The sequence below is a fragment of the Miniopterus natalensis genome, chromosome 7, assembly GCF_054644295.1.
Source record: "Miniopterus natalensis isolate mMinNat1 chromosome 7, mMinNat1.hap1, whole genome shotgun sequence".
Classification (NCBI taxonomy): Eukaryota; Metazoa; Chordata; class Mammalia; order Chiroptera; family Miniopteridae; genus Miniopterus; species Miniopterus natalensis.
Genome location: NC_142087.1, coordinates 79,710,732 through 79,719,879, shown reverse-complemented (window position 1 = coordinate 79,719,879; position 9,148 = coordinate 79,710,732).

The window sequence follows — 9,148 nt, the reverse complement described above, 5'->3', positions numbered from 1 at the left end:
ATGACAACAGACTTGCTGGGAGTGGTGTTGGGTCAAATCTCAGCCTAGGCCTCAAACAGCCTTGCATGCTGCCACTCTGTTTCTCTCACATTCCTGTCTCCATCAGGAGACCAAGCCTACCAGAAAATGAAAGACACATTACTTAGTTGTCCCTATCACCCTAAATGATAGGCACCCCCCAGAAACAGAGCCTTTAGCTGACCCAGCAGCTGATCACAAATGCATGGGGGACTCCAGCTCACACCAGAAGAGCCATCCAGCTGACGGTTCAGGCTATATTGCTGACTCACTGAATCGTGTTGTTTTAAGCAACTGAATTTGGGGATGGTTTGTTACACAGCAGTAGCTAACTGATACACCCACAATCATGTAACTGTTAAAGGTAGATTCAGGACTGAAAAGCAGGTTTGTTTGGCTGCACAATTTATGCTCTCAACCCCTATAAATTCTGCCATCTCCCAAAAAAGAAATCAGTATAACAGAGCCCAGAGCTGCTAACATTCCTACTCCTCCCTCCCGAACTTCATTCTACATCTTCTGGGGAAATGTCTAAACCCCATTACCTCCCACCTGGGCGCTCCTGCCAGGCTCTGGCCCTGTCGCCCTCTTCTCTTCCCAAGGCCCAGGCAGGAACAGGGCACCGGCCACAGCCTCGTTCTCCCTGAGCCCCCACTTCGATCAGCACCATCCTTACTCATTTGCAACGTTCGTTCCGAGTGTCGGCAGAATGAATCCAGAGTTTCCACACGCACATAGCAACAACCTCGATCAAAACCAGCTGTAAGGTTTAAAAATAGCCTCCCCAGGCTGCCAGAGGTGCCAGGTCCCTGGCTGCAGAAAGAATCCAGCCCCAAGGTGGGGGCACCACCTTCAGGGAACAACAGCTGTCACACACTCAGGAGACTCCTGGGCCAGGCCCAAAGGCTTGCCTGAGAGTCTGGCCGAGCCTGAGTCCTGGAGCAGAAGCCCCTAGAGAGGCACAGATGGAGGAGAGGATGTGGTGGGGCCCAGAAAGCCCTCCAGGGGGCTTTTCTCCTCCCCTGGCCAAGTCTCTTTCTCCCCCGCCCCCTTGTCTCTCCTCTTCTCTCCTCTCTTTCCCCCTATAATTAAAAGATTGGGCTGTGGAGGGATGTACCCAGGTTCCACTCTCACAAACTGTGTAATCTTAAGCAAGTGGCTTCACCCTGTGAGCCTTGGTTTTCTCATCTGTCAAATGGGGCCCTTGCCTCACTGGGTGGTCCTCAGAGACCACAAGACAGTACAAGTGGAAACCTGAGCAGAGTGACAGGCCAACCAGCTAGTGCCTGTCAACTGTCATTTCTTCTTCAGAGAAGGATGACAATGGTGACGACCCCTCCTTCCTTCCTCTCCCCAGTCCTTCTCTTTCTGGCCCCCCATCCTCTCTCTGCTCCCTTCAGGCCCCTGCCCGGCCCTGCGCAGGCTGAGGGCAGAAGAGGCGGTGTCCTGGATCCTAGGCCGATGCTCTGCTGCCGAGACCCCCTGGCCGGGCCACGCCCGGTTTTCTCCGCCTCCACAGGAAGCTGGGTGCTCGTCCCTCTGTGCCAGCGCTGTGCCAGGCTCTGGGAAACCCTGTGAATGGGCCAAGTCCAGTCCCTACCCTGAGGGAGCTCAGAGCTCAGCGGTTCTGAGCAGAGTCCCCAAGGTTGGAGTCCCCAAGGTTCCAGTGGGGACATTCAAGTGCCTGGCAGGCAGGGGTCTGGAGATCATAGACAACTTTCTGGAGAGGAGAGGAAACATACTTTTCCAGGAGAGTGTACCCCTAAGGCCAGCATCAAAACTGACAGCCACCAGGTGAGCCCCCAGGGGACAGCCTCCTCTTCTGGTGCCAGGGGAGGAGCTGGGGTTCTCAGAATATCCTTCTGCACCCGCCTCACATCTCCAGGGCTCACTAGCTCTGCTCAGGCCACTGGTCCAGCCAGCAGAGCCATCCTGGCCACCCAGTGGGTGTCCCACCCACAGCTGGCCTTATCCACAGTGTCTGCCAACCTGGCTAAAAACAGGAGCTACACAAACTCGCTGGCCTTGGGTCCATGGGAACAAACCTCACCCTGGGCTTAAGTGGAGCAGCTGGGAAAGCACATTTTATAGGGTCCCGCATGTCCTGACACGCAGCTCCTGGCTGCCTCCAAGTTTAGGGGGGGCATGTAATTTTACAGACCCTTCCTGCTGATCCCACCGCTGCTGGGCTGCAGTGTCCAGTGGGCCTGGCCTGGTTACCAAACTGCCAGGGAGCAGAGGGGACAGGCCTGGGCAGTCACACAAGCTCCCAAGCTCAGAAGGGCCTCATGTGTGGTTTAACGCTCGGCTGTTGCCATTCTTAAAGTCTTGATACATTTTGAACATGTGGTGGGCGCCCTGTTTCCTTTTGCATTGGGCCCCTAGTTCTGTAGCTAAACCTGGGAGAGAGGCTTCAGGGCCCAGCAGGCAGCTCCAGCCCTATTTCCCAGAATGCAGCAGAAACCACAAATTGTCCCCAACATCCTCGGCCCACACTCCTGCATATGTTCCCACGTGCGCTGCTGTGTTTACTGGGTCCATGCATTCGCTCATGCTCATGCGTGTGCACGCGTGCAACAGCTACTCATCCCCAGACACATGCTTCCTGCTCTGGGAGTGGCTCAGTAGACCTCAAAATGCCACCCGGGCACCCTGAGGCTCGTGAGAAAGCAGAGAAGGCATTGAAAAGCTAGGAAGGAGGAGTTGGAGACGGAAGGAGAGCCCCTGCCTGCCCCTGCCTGCCCCCGCCTACCCCAGCCTCCCAGGAAAGGAGAGATGCTTTCCGCCACCTAGGATCCCACTTAATACTCAGATAGCTCCCTACAGAACCCTCCACGTGCTTTATCCCACTGAAGTCCCCAAGGTAGGGTTTGTGTTATACTCATTTTAAGGATAGCAAAACTGAGGCTCCAAGAAGCGAAGTTGCTTGGTGGAACCCCGCCAGGCACTCAGGCACCCCATGCCCCACAGCAGCTTCTGAGAGGTGACAGGCCTCTCGGCCCCATCGGGTTTTCCCCTCCCTCTTCCAGTTCTCCATCTGCAGGGTGCTTGCTCCCAGGTGTGCTCCAGCTGGTTCATAGGGGTGGGGTCCTCCCATTTAGCCAGTGCTCACACTCCCTCCTCACCGTGGGTGCAGGTCAGAGGGGCAGTGCAGTCACTGTCCAGGGGACCTCAGTTTTCTCTAGAGCCCCTGGCTGCCTACCTAGCCCCTTGGCCAGCCTTCCCTTTGACCCCACCGACCAGGCCTGGGGAAGGGACTGACTGGTAGGACTGGTGACGCACAGATAATGCAGAGCAGCAGGACCCCCTGGGGCGTGGGAGCAAGTGCAAGTGTGTACACTGTGGGGAGGGGCAGCTCATCCCCGTGGCCTGGTTGAGGCTCCAGTGTGGGAGATCCAGGAACCCCGCTCCGCCTCGCCTCCTCTCAGGTCTAAATGGAGCTCACTGAAGGTTCCACATGGAACATTCCAAAGGTTCTCAATTGAGGCTCCTCTTCCCTGGAGATGCTCAACAGTCCACGGGGGCTCCTTGAGGTGGGCTGTCCTCAGAGCCTCTGTGACACACTGCAAGGCCAGCTGGCTCGACGTGCAGGAGAGTGCAGGAGTCGGTGCACAGGCAGGCTCGCTACTGCACGGCCTGCCAGTGGGTGTCTGAGCCAGCGCAGGCCCAGCTACCCAGGCCTTATTTGGTAAGAGCCTGAGCTGGCCCTGCCACTAGGGCTGCAAGCTGATGGGACACCAGGAGGCCCTGCGTAGGCCGAGCACCCTCTGCCTGGCAGCCCGTTCCCACCCACCTGGCCTCCTCACCGGACCCCTTGGCGGGACCGTGGTGGATTTGGAGGAGGGAGATCCCTGGGGTCAGGCTGAGACTGTGGCAGCCTCCCTCGGAGCCCAGCCCAGGGACCGGCAAGGGATTCCCTGGCTTTTGCCTATATATGGCCGAGGAGAGGCGGCCGCGCTGACTGGCCAGAGGTATTGTTTTAAGAGGGTGTTTGGCATCGGGCAGTGATTCTTGGATTCTTGTAAAACCCTGGCAGGGACATTGTTTGACAGCCTTGACAATGTGCTGGAGTCTGCAGGGGAGCCAGCCCACCCCTGGGGGCCGAGGGCATGTGACGTGTCAGCTGCCAGCCGGCCCAGGAGCTCTGGCAGCAGGGCCCCTCCTGGCAGAGCACTGGGCAACCTCTCTAGGGAAACAGCAGCAGGCTAGAGCTGCTGCGCTCCGGGTGCCTGGGCAGGACGGCCCCCTCTGGGCCCCAGTTTCCTGACCCAAATGTAGTAGGTACGGTGGTACCCACCGACATGGGGGTTCTGAGGACACAGGGGACAATAGGTGTTGAGGATACAGAGGGGTCACTGTCAGCAGGGATGCCAGTCCCTGAGTCTTACCCTGTAGAGTCATGGTGAAAGGACTCACCCGTCTTTGTCACTTCATCCATCCAGTCGCCAAGAAGGTGAATGCTCCTCTCATCCCTGCTGACAGATGTGGAAACTGAGGCTGGGAGAAGGAAAAGGGTTTAAGACTCTGGGCTCTTTCTCCAGTGGGGACCCGCACAGGCCCACGTTCACTCATTCATCTACTGCCCAGTGTGTCTTGAGCCAGGCATCATCCTGGGCCCCGGAACAACCACAGTGAGCCAGCTAAGAAGTGACCTGTCCCCTGAAAGACAAATATGCCTTCAAATTAGGTAGACAGGAAAGGCCTCTCTGTGCAGACGACTTTTATTTTTATTTATTTTTGTTTATTTTTAAATATATCATTATTGATTTCAGAGAGAGGAAGGAAGAGAGAGAGAGAGAGAAACATCAATGATGAGAGAGTCATTGATGGGCTGCCTCCTGCACACTCCCAACTGGGGATCGAGTCTGCAGCCCGGGCATGTGCCCTGACCGGGAATCAAACCTCAATCTCCTGCATCCTAGGTCGGTGCTCAACCACTGAGCCATACCCAGCCGGGCACGACTTCTAAACTAAGGCCCAAAGATGAGAAGGAAGTTGTCCCAGGAAATGGGGATATGGTGCTGCAGGCAGAAGAAACAGCATGTGCAAAGGCCCTGAGGCAGGGAGAGGCCTGATTGGGTCTAGGCCAGCCAGGAGGCCAGTGTTGCTGGAGAAAAGTGAGCAGAAGGGAGCAGACAATGCAGTCAGAGATCACAGGGGAAGACTATAGGAGCTTCCAGTGTCCACTGGGGAGGGGTTGGGTTTTATTCTGAAGGTGGTGGGAAGCTGAGTTTTGAGGGGAGATCTAATAATATAATTCTACATGCTCTGCTCTGTCAGGTGCTTATACTCTTCTAGGTGCTACATGTTTGTTTTCTCATCTGATTCCTCAGCAATCCTATAAGGGGAGTGGAATCTTATCCCCATTTTACAGATGAGGAAGCTGAGGTTCCGAGAGCTGAAATGACTTGCTTGAATCATTACTATGCGACACAACAGGGATTCCTCACTCAGTGCTGCCTGATGTCACAGCCAGGCCAGATACAGAACCCACAGGCAGCAGGGCTGCAGGGGAGAAGCTCAGTGTCCTTGGGGTGACTGACCCTGTCCCCTTTCACCTGCTGCCCACCCACACGTTCTCCTGCAGGGTGGATGACTAACTTGCCCTGGTGTGCCCAGCACATTCCTGGTTTTAGCATTGAAAGTCCTGCTTCCCAGGAAACCCCTCAGTCCCGGGCAGACCAGGACAGTGGTCACTTGTGCTGCAGGTGGCCCAGCCAGGGCCTCCAGGCACCACCAGGATCCTAGAGAGAGGGGAGTGAACAGTCAGGTGCCCTTCCTTGCCAAATCCTCCCCACCTGCATACCTGGCCCCACGCCCACCTCCACCCAGGCCAGGCAGGAACCATGGAGAGGAAAGCAAATAGCAACCTGTGCATGGTCCACCGCAGCCTCCCTTGGCAGGAGGGCAACGCCTCCACCCCCGCACAGCCAGCAACGGCAGAACAAAGGGAGGAGACGGCTGCCCGCCAAGGAAGCAAACCGCGGGAGCTGGCCCGGGAACTGGCCCAGGGGGTGGGCTGGGCCTCCAGGTGGAGACTCTGAGTTGCACAGGTCTGCCTTTGAATCCGGAGGCTCTGAAGCCTGGAGCATCTCTGGGCCTCAGCTGCTCCTTTATAAAACAGGAGGGAACAATAGCCGGCAATACCAAGGGTTTGCTAGATGCCAGGCTCCGTGCTCTTAGAGATGGGGAGCGGGGACCCCAAGAACAGGAGCCACTGTTCCCTGAGAGCTGGTAGCACATCAATACTTACACCAGCCTCAGATGTGTCACTGAGATGTGTCCCCTCCGGTCCCCTTCTCTGAGGACCTCCAAGCTCTGCCCCATGCCATGAGTACCTCCAAAATGTCACGACCTCCTTGAAGCCACAGGTGCCTGGAGCTGTCCTCTATCCTTCTAGCACCTCCAACCACAATGCCACCAGCACTGCTGCCCAGAGGGAAGCAAGGGTTTTGGGCATCAGTTCAACTGCTCGACTCCCGTCAAAGCAGCATGAAGGGCGTTGGCTCTGTTCCTTGGGCCTGCTTGCCTCAAGAGCAGCCATTAGTGGCAGGTCTCCAGGGTTGGTGGCTCTCCCGAGTTCCAGAACCACAGGCCAGGGCATGCCTGCCAGACAGCAGGCTTGTACCCACCATCAGGAAGAAGCAGAAAGGAGAACTTTTTATCCTCAGGCTGCATCCCAGTGAGACAATCCCCCCACCCCACAGCTGCACGTCGCCTCTTCTGCCTTCACATTCCGGAGCAATAGCACCGATGGGGAACCCCTAAGAGTCAGATGGGGCAGCCTGGGGGCAAACCTCAGCCCTGCCGCTCACCACCCGAGGAAGGGCCGGACTCTGCAAGCTCATAAAACACACAACTCTCAGAGTGGTTAGAAGAACCAAGGAGGTAACACCTGCTCGGCATTTCAAATCACGTGAGCGCTCCACAAACAGCACAGGGCATCTGGGTTTATTTCTGCAGTTGTTTTATATACCTCTCACTTTCAAAGAGCACCAACCACTATGGATGTTTCTGTCCCCGAGGACAAGGGCAGAAACATTTCACCGAAGCCAGAACACTGGGTCAGAAGGTGTGTGCGGTGTCACAGCTCTTGCCCATTCAGATTGGTCTTCAAAATCTGAACCTGATTTGCTGTTTTCCTCACATCCCTGCCAGCACTGGGTTTTACCACTTTATAACTGTTTCTAATTTAACCAGCATGTCATAGCACTTGTGTTTGCTTTTTTTTGTGTGTGTGTCTACAAGCCTGGGCATTCTTCCAAGTAACAGCTAATTGTCTGTATATTTCCTCAGGGATCCATGGTTTGGTCACCTCCTTTGCATGTTTCTCAAGTGGCATCTGCCACGGTCCCTCAGTAGGTCCATGTTGGAAGCATCTTCTGAGCAGGAAGGGGAGATGGAAGAGGCTGCAGCTTGGGAAGGCGAAGGAAGCCTCCATCCCACCTACCCCGCCTGCCTTGCATTCGCCTGCCCACTCTCGGCACCCCCAGCCCACCCCTCTCTGTCCATCTCCCTGATTTAGCGTTGTCCTTGCCTTTTAAAAATTATCCTATTCCTGTTTTTGTTTATTGACGTGTTTATTTCCTTCTCAGCTCTAAGGGGCAGGGGTCTTGTCTGTCCCCCAGAGTCCGGACGAGGACCTGGCACACGGAAGATGACACCAGAGTTCCGCGAATGAACAAATGAGATGCTGGGCCTCTCTTGGGTCCTGAGAAATGGATCTAGTCACCCACGTGGCTGCAGAGGGGAGGGGCGCTCCAGGGAAGCCTCAGGCCCTGAGCACCCACCCCTGCAGCCCCACAGGCTCCTCAGGGCCTTTGGGAAGCAGTGTGGAAACCCCTCCCAGGGCCGGAAGCAGCCAGACCCGGCTTGGAGGGCAAGGCGAGGGTCTAATTATAGAAGGCAGGGTGTGAGAGGGCCGGGCCTCCTCCTGCGGTGAGAGGAAGTGGCACTCCGAGCTCTGATTAACACCCAGGGTTTGTTCACTCCGTGTTGAGACAGTCCCCACGGGGAGAGGAAATGTGGTGAAATGAATTCAGCTGCTGGGGGAGGTGGCCCTGACAAGGCGGAGGACACTGGCTCCCGGCTGTGGGGATGGATGGCCCGGAACCTGGCTGGCTGTCTCACGGACCTTGTCTGCTTGACCCAGTCTCTGTGTCTTGCTTTGAAAAGAAAGGGGGCTGGTCCACGTTCAGAGTGGGTGTCGCATGTTTCAGGCGAGTCAGGAGCTCTCTGAACCTGTTTGCCCACCTGCAGAATGGGTTGATGAGAACCATTGGTCTCACAGAGTCTTTGGGAGGATTCATTGAGGCCTAGGATAGCCTGGCACAGGGCCAGGGCTCAGGAGGTGTTCCGTGATGTCAGATGGCTGCATGGTGGGGGCAGGGGTCCATCAAAATGAAAATGTGGGGCCCCTTGTTCAAGATTTACTAAGAATTTCAACACACAAACAGCCAGGCATTGAACCTGGTATGGGGCCCTGCTGAGCCCCGTGAGACCGCCAGGCTGTGCATCCGTGAGTGACAGGAGACGATGCCCCGGGGGTGGTTGGCGGCTGCCAAATGGAAAACACACGGAGCACCACTCACATAGGGACCGTCCACATACAAGTTGTCTAAACGGGGACACAATGTAGGGAGCGCAGCTCCCATTCCACTCCCTCTCCCACTGAGGTGGTTGTGATGCAAAGCACAGCAGAACTTCGATGTATCTGTGACCTTTTATTTCTTACAGGAAAAAAAAGATTAGTGACAAATGTTCATGTTCCATTCCGGGTAATGTTCAATTCCAGGTAGTGGTAGTAGGGGGCTCGTTGAGTCTCTGAAGTTTTCTGTGTATTTTCCTTTTTTAAAAGTAGATTTCAGCGCTTTTAAGCTCTTGAAAGCATAGCATTAGGAAAGAGCTGTTCTCTGCTCGCCTCCTGTGAGCCAGGGGCCTTGGAGTCGCACAGTGTCAGCTGAGTGCCTGCTCTGTGCCTGGCACAGGGCTGGGTTCTAGGAAATAAAAACAAGTATTTTTCCCTCCAGGTGCCCAGCACCCAGCAAGAGGGACAGAAAACAGGCCTGCTCGTCCTGTGAGCTGGGACCAGCACGCAGGGACCCCTCTCTGGCCTGGAGCTGCCACTTTG